The following is a 10,860-nucleotide window of genomic DNA, read 5'->3' on the forward strand; positions in this document are numbered from 1 at the left end:
AACACTACACTTACTTAAGCCTTGTTCTCACTCTTACAAACTCTGTTGTGTCGTTGTGTACTAACGCATACGTGGTCAAGAAACAGAGAAACTTATGTGAGATTATATAAAAATTGCACCTAATAACTGTTAAAAATTGGTACTACGTGAAACTCAAGAAGTGAAAAGTTTGGAACTACAGAACTGATAACCCAATTTATATTATTCTTGTACCTAGTTGAGGTCCCAGGTGTCTGCTCCTTTTGAGTCAATGCATAGCCCTGTGCCTTCACAGTGTTAGAACTGTACATATGAAGTAGTTCCTCAGCAGCTTTTCTGTATCTGTTAATCACCTTCCAGACACTGTAGTGGAGTGTAATTCCTATTTGCCAAAAAAAAAAAAAGGCATATTTGAGATTAAGATTAAAAAAAATAAATAAATCTGTCAGTCTTTCATAGGACGTATGAACCACAGCCAGAAGCATTGGTGTATTTCTTCAAAGCTCACTTTCATTACCATCAGTTTTAGTTGTGAAGCTTTTAGGAGTCCACTGGAAAAAAATTAAATCTTTTATACCATTGTATTTAGGCACACAGAAGATAAATTACATTTATGTGGACAGTATTCTATTGTTTTTCTTGCTTGCTAGGTTTTGCAATGTTGATGTTCCTTTAATGTAGGATGGATTTTGAATGTGTCAGTTTCTAAATCAAGAAAGCATAATGAAAAACAGAAGTATTATCAAATGAGCCAGGCAGTGTTTGAGCTCTTAGGTCTGTGGGAAACACCCCTGCTCCTTGAGCTGCAAGACCTGCGAGCAGCAGCACGTACCCTCTGTGTTCTCCGGCCATCAGGATGGAAGAGGAGGCAGGATTTGCAACAGAGGTCTCAGAAGAGCAACAAGCCTGAAAATGCGGAATCGAGGCCGGGTACTGCAAGGATGTAGGATCTAATCAGCAGAAGCCTCTCTGTCCCTTCCCCAGCCAAAGCTAATCTCTTCATCCTGTCCCCATGCACATCCTTTCTCCCACTTCAGCTCCCTGCTCCAGTTTCCCTTCTTCTTCAGCCCAGTCTCCTCATTCTTATTCCTCGATGCTGTGTTACCTCCTGAGTGCTGGGACTCTGCACTCCCGCATGCAACGTTCTGTTGAGTATCTGCTTCCAAATGCTGCTGCTACTGCTAGTGATGGGGATATGTGTGTATAGAGAGTGCCTGCAGTCTTCTCCCGTTATTATCAAAGGGAATACTGAAGTCCAGGATAAAACATGAGTCTGTTTTTAGGTCTGGTACCTGGTGCTATAGAGTCAGAGCTGTAGAGTAAGTGCTGGCAAGGCATGCCCTGACAGAGGCCAGCCAGTGCTGTGGGGACTGCCTGAATTCGGCGCCTACACACTGGCATGTCTCCACTCAGCATTGGCAAACTGGTGCTGCTTTTTAAATACTGTAACTTGCTCTGATTTGCATAAATTTACAAGAGTGACATAATCACTGATGCTATTTCCAAGCCCCGGTTTGAAACCTGACAATCTTAGAGCGTCTCTGTAAAATAGTTATGAAGAGTTTTGGTTTAATACAAGCAAAACAATATGTTTTTTCAAATCATATTCTCAGAAACAGCTAAACCGTATTGCCTGGAACTCTTTCAAATTATTCTGCTTCAGGCTTGGAGAATTTCAGTATGAACAGTTAATATCTGGCAGAGTTTTAATGAAAACACGATCACTGTATTGGTAGAAGCACTAATAAATAATTCTGCCTATAATTTGAAATGGGTAAGAAAACAGGTGTATAACATACAGAGGAAATACCAATATTGCTTAAGCAGCAGATGAAATTAAAATTGTTCAAATGGCTGCTGTGTTCTACAAGGTGATGTGCAGCTAAGCCTTACAGCTGCTTGCATAAAATCCTGTCCCCCTAGATCAGCACAGAACATACATGTACAGGCACCATAATAACACAAAATCCTGTCACCAAGTGAGAAGCTCAGTGTGCCAGCCTATGTGTCATCTGTCTACCAAGTATGAAAACAGTGTTTGTTTATATTTAAGTTACTGAAGCTTATTTATTTAGTCTTTAATATTTATGTGTGTATGGGTGAGAAATATCAGATCAAAATGCATATATTATGGAGTTTTATTGTATTCCCTCTTCTGATATTTCTGTCTTTAACTGAAGGCTATTAATCCACCACCAGGCGAAACAGCAGTGGTTTAGCAGCGGTGATGTCCCACGGCATCATTACAAGAGTAGCCTATGGTCATTTCATCCTTCTTCAACCTCATTTGTTTTCTGGGGCGCTCTTTTTAAACTTAATACAGCCACACCTTAAAGCAGCTATTTTGCAACATTTTTCTTCCAGGATTTCATCTGGGAAGTACACTTTCTTCTCATCATTTCTGTTCATCACCTCTGGGTTATATAGGCATTTCCATTATTTGTTTTTCAAGGCATGCCCTTTTTTCCTGTGGTGACAGTTGTTTCACAAAATTCCTTCAACTGTTTGAGAATTATAGGAGTGTTAAAAGGCAAAGCCCCAACCTCCTCCAGCTTCCGTTAATCATGATACAGTTTAAAGAATCAAATGGTTTTGATTAGAGGGAGATTTTAAAGTTTTGTAGTTGATCTCTTCAGCAGAGGTAGATATCACTTAAAAACCCCTTATGACACTATAGTGTACCTTCTTGCAGAGTTAAGCTTGCAGGTGGCTACAGCTCTCAATCTGCTGTAGGACCAGTTCATGGGAAAGTCCATGTCTCCATAAGAGGTAAGCATCAGCCACCTCTAGAAATGCTGCACCACTTTAGTGGGGCAAGATAAGGAGGCACATGATTAAAATAGCAGGGAAAGATAATGCTTGTGCAGATCCCTCTTCCTTTATTCTGCATAGTTTGAATTTCAGACTGGGAGATCGCACAAGCCTTTTCATTGCTGTCATCGTGATGATGCATTCAAGTGTGAGTAAAGTTAGGACTAATATACACAGGAAATCTGGTAAGCTGCTTTTTGTCAGCCTTTTAAATGTGAACCCATTTTACATTTAGTGTATATAAAAGCCCCTTGGATTAGAGACAGGAAATTGAAATCTTTCAACAAAATGTTAGTTTGACCTCAGTAAATTTAATTCATAACAAGCATGCTGTATAGATGTTTCTGTCTCTGTTAAGTGGGTGTGAGTGCTAACATCACAATTTAAGAGCACCAAAACAATCCCACTTTATTACAATGTGTAAATAACCAGGATAGTATAAATAATAACTCATGCAGAACAAGATATGCTACAACTCCTCAGTTGCAAGTGTTTTGCTCACAATTATTAAATGGGCAGACCTGATGTTAATTTTTTTATACTATGCATAAGTGTTTATGTTAATAGCTGAAAACCTTATGAAAATTAAATAAGGAAACACTTCCTTTGTTGATCTCTTATGAAGTAAAAAGATGAATCTCTGTTTCCTTCTCTCCTTGCATTTCCCTCATCAGGAACAGATACAGACTCGCAAGTTTTTTGCTGTCAGGTTAAAGAATAACAGTGAGATACTGACAGCATAATACATGAAGCTAAAGTGCTCGCGGCCTCAGAGACTGAAAGATAGAATTCAGCTTTCTAGCTCATTGCAGTTTCCCTGTGCCTATTTAGGGAGCCAAAACCCAGCACTGTTTAATGTTCTGAGCTGAAAATAGAAGCAAGTTTAAAAAAAAAAATAGATGTAGAAGAAAGGGGAGTGAACCACAGTTTGAGACTGTATGTATTTTCAGGGGCAAAAATCATGTTGACCGTTTGTGTTACGTCGAAGAGCCTTCTGGTCAGTGCTTAGTCCTGCTACTAGGAAAGGGAGGCTGCTTCACCTCTTTACCATACGCTGCCCTGTCTGTGAGAAGGGTAAAACTGAGGCAGAGAATGAGACTGCAGGCCAGGAGTTCGTATGGCAGAGGATACCGTCATCTCAGTAAACTTGTTATTTCTGGAAACCCTCTCTAGCTATGGCACAGTTGCTCGCTGTTTGTATAGCAAGTTGAGATTATCTTCTGTTTCTGCAGTGTGGCACTATAATCTTTTTTTTTAATTAGCAAAGATGTCGCTAATTGAGCTTCGAGGACCCGGGATCTGATTTGTATCCAAGCAGAAGAGTCCCATATGCAGTCATGTCCCTCTGACACATGTCGTTCCTGTCTCCACCCAGAGCGTGCTTCTTCCTCACTTACCTTTGTCACAGTCAGCACTTAATTTACACAATCTCTAGTCCAGAACTCCGTCCTCTGTGAGATTTTTTTCTGTTACTATTATTTGCTACATACTTGTGGTTTTAGAAACCGGTGACTATGATGGATGCAGAAACCAGCACCAGGAAGATCCCTGCCTGCCTGCGGGTGACAGGAGGAGACAGAGAAGGGCAGTGTGGTGTAATATGGAGGCCACAGTCTCCCCAAGCTTCTCATCACAGTATTGTCAGCTAATACATATAAACAGGCTGCACTGCTGCAAATTCTTGCTGAGTGAGCACTGGCTTCCTTGCCTGTGTTTTCCTTCTTCCCCACTTTACTTTTTGACATGCCTTTCCTCTGCTTATGCCTCAGCTGGCACTGCCTTCGGTCCTCCCTTTCTCATTTGCCTGTGATGCCATGATATAGCTTGTTGCCTCTGTGTGTTCAGCTGTGCTCCTCTTCTGATTGATTTCCCTCCCCTCCGCCTGTCACACAGTTTGGCAGCAGCACTTTCCCTGGAAAATTGTTAGCAAATACAGAAACCACGGTGGGGACTCTCAGCATCGGTGGGACTAGTCACTGCCAAGGAGCCACCACAGGCGGCCAGGAGGCTGTAGCATTTGCCGTGGTGCAGCCTGACAGCACTGTGCAGTGCATGCCCTGGCACAGCCTGAGCCAGTGTATGGGCAAGCACAGTTACCAGTGCAGGGGCTGCCTTACCAGGTCCCAGTTTTACATGGTCACCTTTGGCCAAAGCAGCAAAGAGCTTATAGCTAACGTGAAAAACCTTATGTAGCCTTTATTATATGCATATAAGACCTCTGAAAAACTCTTCACCTGAAAAGACAAACTCATTTGCCAACACTGCAGCCATGCCCTCCACCCCTTTTAGCAGGGCTGGACCTCTCAGTCTCCAAAGCCATCTGCAGAGGGAATGCTGCAGAAGGAACAAGACACCTTCTCCCGAGTGAGTCAGCTCAGGTGTGTGTAGTACCTACTTGCTGTATCCACAGAAACAACGAGGCAGCTTCAAGGAAGTCTTGTTATGAAAGGTGTGGGAAGAGATAAAGATGAACCTGGTGAGTCACAGGAGCGTGCCGGGGGCAGAGCCTGCCTTCAGGACTTGGGAACACTCCCACCCCTAGACCTGATAATAGGCAAGAAAGAAGGAAGTGATTAATAATTAAAATAATTATGGAATAAATTAAGATAATTAGTCGTCTTATTTATCTTCTTAAGTGTTGTCCAAAACTGGAATCCTGGGATTCCAGGCCAACTGGTTTTATGTCATCCTGTAACATGGAAAGAGTCCCCATCATTAGGTCTTAGGTAAGAATTATGACCTGTGACACTGTCTGCTTGGGCAGAGGTGCTGCTCCTCAGCTGGGAGGAAGCATCAAACTGAGAAATGGGAGCAGCAAAAAAAATGGCAAAGCCAGGTCTTTCTACACTGCAGCTATTTTGCACTTGTTCTTGATAGCTGGGTCTGTCTTGGTGGGGCAGAGGCAGCAGTTCGTAACCCACCGAGTGCCTGCGTGGGGCAGAGAGGCCGTGAAGCATCAACTGGGGCTGACAAGCCCACTGGGCTTAGCATAGGAGGGGAGGCACGTGAGGTTTTGGGGATCCACAAGGAGAAAGCTGTGGCAGAAGGTAGAAGATGGGTGAAGATAATATGACTGCCTCCTGCACTTTCCTCCCAGTGACACCCTGCCTCCCTCGCCCCACAAACCCACATCTGGGGTTACTGCTGTACTCCTGGGGTTCCTCTGCTTTTTCCATCCGTGCTCACCACAATTATGGTTGGTCCAAATGGAGGTTTTTAACCTGTTTAACAGCTGTGATTTAACTGAGGTTCTTGCGGTTTTGTCCATAGTTCTTAAGATTTCCAGGTGCTTTCCCATGCAGACATGGGGAAGGCCCAGGAGTGGGCTTGCACGGTCGGATGTGCTTAGGCCAGTCTAACTTCATCTTACAGAAATACAAGGGATTTTCTGTGCAGAGTTTTGTTACCTCAATCAGTGTCCTATCAAGGGTCCTGGTCAGCAGCTACTCAGGTGCCGGCAGCAGAAAGGAGGCCCCTTCCCTCCCACCTGCTGCCAGCTGAGGCTGTGCCAGTCGCCCAGGGGTCTGTAAGGCTGCCAGCACTGGCGGACCTGCCCTGCACTGGGATGGGGTGGCTAGCAAAACTCTCAAATCACAGGCAGTTAAAGTATACTGAGCAGGGTCCCAGAAACCTGTGGGGATCTCTGCTACGTATTAAGTAGCAGGAAGAAAAGAAAAGGATGTCAGAGAAAGGAATAAACAAAAAAATTGGTGGGAGGCAGAAGAAAGAAGAGGTAGGGGAAAAACAAACAGTACCTCCTATGTTTGCATGAAGGAGTCTAGAGCTCTCAGTACCACGAAATAACACAGTGTAAACAAACCAATGTGGTGACTGCAGATGGCTAAATAACTTTGACAAGCAGCTTCTGAACTTGGCACATAGAACTCACATTGTACTGGCAAAGGCAGTAAATGTTCTGTGTTTTGTGAGTCCAGCCTTTAGTTTTCTTTCTTGGTTTGTGTTAAATCAAAACTCTGACTGCAGTCAAGAAGAGCATCCTCTGGGTAAAAGGTGAATAAAACCTGCCAAGTGCTCCATCACTAACAAGAAGTTCGTGTTACTAACACAGCCATGAGTTTTTTCTCTCTTTTTTTTTTTTCATTTTTTTTCCTTTAAAAACTGTGTAGTTGGGGTGTGAGGTACAAGAGACAAAGGCCTAGTGGGAAGTTCTGCCATCTGCATTATTAAAGTCGCATGTAAGCACAAGGGGAAGCTGACAAGATACTAGAGACAGCATAATGAACAAAACTTTTATACTGTTAATACTTCCAGTGATTTATAAAATATTGATAGCAGTCCTGAATGCCTGATGGCCAAGAGGGAGGCTACTTCACCCACAAGGAATGCGCTAATGAAAGGACACAATAGGATTTTATACTCTGAGAAATTCCCCGGAGGGGCAAGAGCTCTGCTTTTCACATTTGCATTGAATGGCAAGAATAAAAACAGGTGGGAGAGCAGGAAGAAAGTCCCATCTTGAACAAAAGGAGAGGGGAAAAAGGGCTGGGTTGGGCACACTGGCTTTGACTAGGCTGGGGATGAGGGGTGGGATCCCAGAGTTGGGCCACCAGCTGGAAGGTCCCTCTCAGGGAGGCAGCATTCAGCATTAGGCTGCTATTAGTTGAGTCATTCTTTAATTCATGTGACCGAGATAGGCCCCGAAAGCCCTAAATGACTACTAGGTAATAATCAGGTGTCAGGCACACCCTAAACTGCATTTTAATTCCCTCTTTTGTGACTTGCTGTCCAGAAGTCAACCACCTCCTTTGCTGGAATAACACGCGTGCTCTCACATTTTGGCCTGTTGGGTGTTCACAGTGAATTTGGGCGAGAGCCACAAACAGGAGAAGGACATCTGGGAATACTGGCTCCGAGCAGGCACCTCCACGGGGCTATCAGCAGCCTGAGAAAGGGGAACTGACACTCATGTCTCATCCAGCTCCTGGCTTGCCTGGTTTGATGCAGACGAGTAGTCTTGCTGAAGTCACCTGGCTACTCACCTGAGTTTGGGAGGTGAGCAGCCCAGGCAGGCAGCCGGCAGCTGGGCTCACTCTGCTCCCACCAGCGCTTGCGGAATGCAGGTTTCAGAGTCAGTTCGACTTGTGCAAACCCACTGACATGCCCCAAAGGACAGAAACTGGAAAATGTGGCGAGGGTTTTTCAGACAATGCCTTGAGTTTGACTCTAATTTAGTATCTTCATAGTGCATGTTTAATGATGAGACATAAGCACTAGAATGATTCTGTTGTGCTCAAAAGGAGTTACACATGCATTACAATTAGAAAATTAATAAGCATGTGCTTGTAATTTCAGTCAACAGAAAAAGCCAGCTTGGATATATGAAAATGACAATGACGTGTAGACTCATATGTCAAAGCATACATTTTTGGGGTTTTTTTCCTAATGCAGTGTACCCTGCCGTGGTCAAATTACATTCACTGAAGCCACCACAAGTCAACATGTCCCATGTTACCAGGCAGCAAATGATCTTTTTCTTATTTCTTCTTGAGAAAATTCCGAAGGTAGTGTTTTACCTGTCACTGGAGCAATTTAAGACAAAGTCAATCTTTTTTTCTTTTGGTTTTTTTTTTAAACAATGTATTTGCACAAAGTTAGAAAGCAATGCTTTAAATCAGGCTTTCAGAAAGAGAAAGACTTACCTATTTGCAGTTAAAGAGTGGTTTCTTTCTAAGCTACCCCTCTGCAGTAGCAGGCAGTCGTTCTGCATGTGTAGTGAAATTAGTGTTTATAAATGTTACTATAGTAACGGTATCTGTAGCCACAGGCTCGTAGAGTTACTGTTCTGGTGATCTAGTGAGCAGCGAGGTAAAAAGGCAGAAAAAAAGAGGACGCATAGTATTGTGATACAGCCATGCTCTTGAGGATTCAAGAAGAAACTGCAGTAGAAGTATTTTTTGCCTTTATACTAACCAGTGCCTTACCGTATGCAGTACAGCAGTGTTTTTCCGATCAGGCTCTCATAAACACACCATGAAATGTAAATAAATATTCGGGCATTTAACCAAAGTCAGTATCTGCTTGGTAACAACTTTCATCTTTGATTTTACTTTAACAGAAATAAAAACATTTCAGGCTTTTAAGGGCCTTGAAGAATAAGGTCGTTCGGCTGGGCTGTGATCCTGTGAACACTCGCCTGTGCAGCTTCAGACATAAATGCACACTGAGTGGCCTTAATAAACATCAGTGGAGTGACTCACCTGTGTGAAAACAGTAAACGTATTTTCAGAATTGAAACTTGTAATGTGTGGCAGACTTAATGCTCGGTTAAATATTAAGCATTAGATAAATATAGATATTTTAGATATATCTAAATTTAAGTATTAGATAAACATAGATAAATTATAATATTAAGTAATATTATAATTAATATTAATAAACACCATTTAAAGGAGAAGCTGGTGATTTAGGGGAAAAAAAAAGAAAAAAAAAAGAGAAAAAAAACATATTGGGGAATGCAAAGGCTACAGCAGCTCCCAGAAAAGCTAGGAGTCTGTGTTGGAGCATGGACAATTAAGTGGTCCATAGGAGGCAATATGTTCCAGATGCGCTCTTCGCTTGTAGCTTTTGCTACCGAGGAAGAGCAGTGGGAAAAGCTGAAAGTGAAACTAAGCAAAAACAGTTTCATTTTCACGTCCGAGAGGAAAGTAGAAACCTAACCAACCTAAAAAAAAATGTAAGCAAAGAGGTTCTTAGGTGGCTGTTACCATACAGCGGCTATTTTTATTTTGAAACATGATTCAGACACTTTAAAAAAAAAATTTAAAAAATTTCTCTCTTAAATTTAAAAGAAAATGGGTTTCTCCGTCATCCACCTCCTGCTTTTTAATTTGCTGCCAAGCTTGGGGCAGCCACCGCCGAGGGCAGCGGCTCCGCCACCTTAACAGTCCGTCTTAAAGGCCCGGGGATGGCAGCAGCCATCTTACGGGTCGCTGTCACAGCTGCTGGGAAGCCTAAAACCAGCCGCGGGTTCCCCCCCCCCCCCCCCGGCCTTCGCCGCGGGCTCCGGCGGCCCCGGTCCCGACCCCCCCCCCCCCCGCCCCATTAATTTAATTTTCCGTTTTAAAACCCCAGCCAAAAAAACCCCAAACAACAAACCCAGACCTCCTTTTTAATGAAAATACTACAGCGTTTTATTCCATCCTTTTATCCCGTCCTGTCATTTAATGAATACGCCAACTCGTCGTATAACCTGATGCTGGAAAATATCCCCTGAAAGGGTGAGGGAAAAGGGAGACGACAAGGAAAGTGTTTTTCCAGCTCCCACCCCCCCCACCCCCCCCCACTACTCCTAACTTTGAAGTCTGGAGTCATCTTTGCTTGCCCCCTGCAAGGTGGCGAGGCCCTGCGTCTTCGAGAGTTCTTTAAACGCAGGGATTCCCTTCCAAATGAATATTCCTGCTTCAGGTTTACACATCAAACAGCGGTAGATCCCACGCAAACGCCCAGCCTCAATCCCAACCTTTTAAATCGCGGTGCCGTCCTACAGAATTGCCATTTGTGGTTTCTCACAGGTCAACCACGTTTTTACATACGTGCAACGGAGCGTCACCGCCTCAAAACAGAAGCACTTGCTTCTGTGCGTAAAGCACACTTTCTGTGGCTGGATCATTTACTTAATTTTAGATTTCAATTAAAAGGTAATCCCTTTAAGACATAAATTGACCTGCTGTCAACACTTGCTCCTGGACAAAAAAACCTAACCAAACAAACAAAAAACAGAAAAAAAAAAAAAAAACAAGCCCCAAAACCATGATGCGAGGAACTGAGCAGAGTTTTTGAATGCTGTATTTCAAACTGCCTGGTATTTATATATTGAATTAGAAATCACCTGGGGAAAAAATAAATCCTCGAAAAGCAGCCGCAAAGTGCATAGTGGGGAAACACAACGGCTACTAAGTCAAACAAAGTAGTGCCGCTCCGAGGGGGAGCTGGGGCTGTGGCAGCACCGCGCGCTCACCGGGGTGCAGGAGCGCGGCCGCTCTGCGCTGCCACCGCCGCCGGCCGGGGCTCTGCGCGGTGCGCGCAGCCAGCGATGCCGCCTCTTTCTAG

The sequence above is a fragment of the Leptosomus discolor genome, chromosome 7, assembly GCF_034619465.1.
Source record: "Leptosomus discolor isolate bLepDis1 chromosome 7, bLepDis1.hap2, whole genome shotgun sequence".
NCBI lineage: Eukaryota > Metazoa > Chordata > Aves > Leptosomiformes > Leptosomidae > Leptosomus > Leptosomus discolor.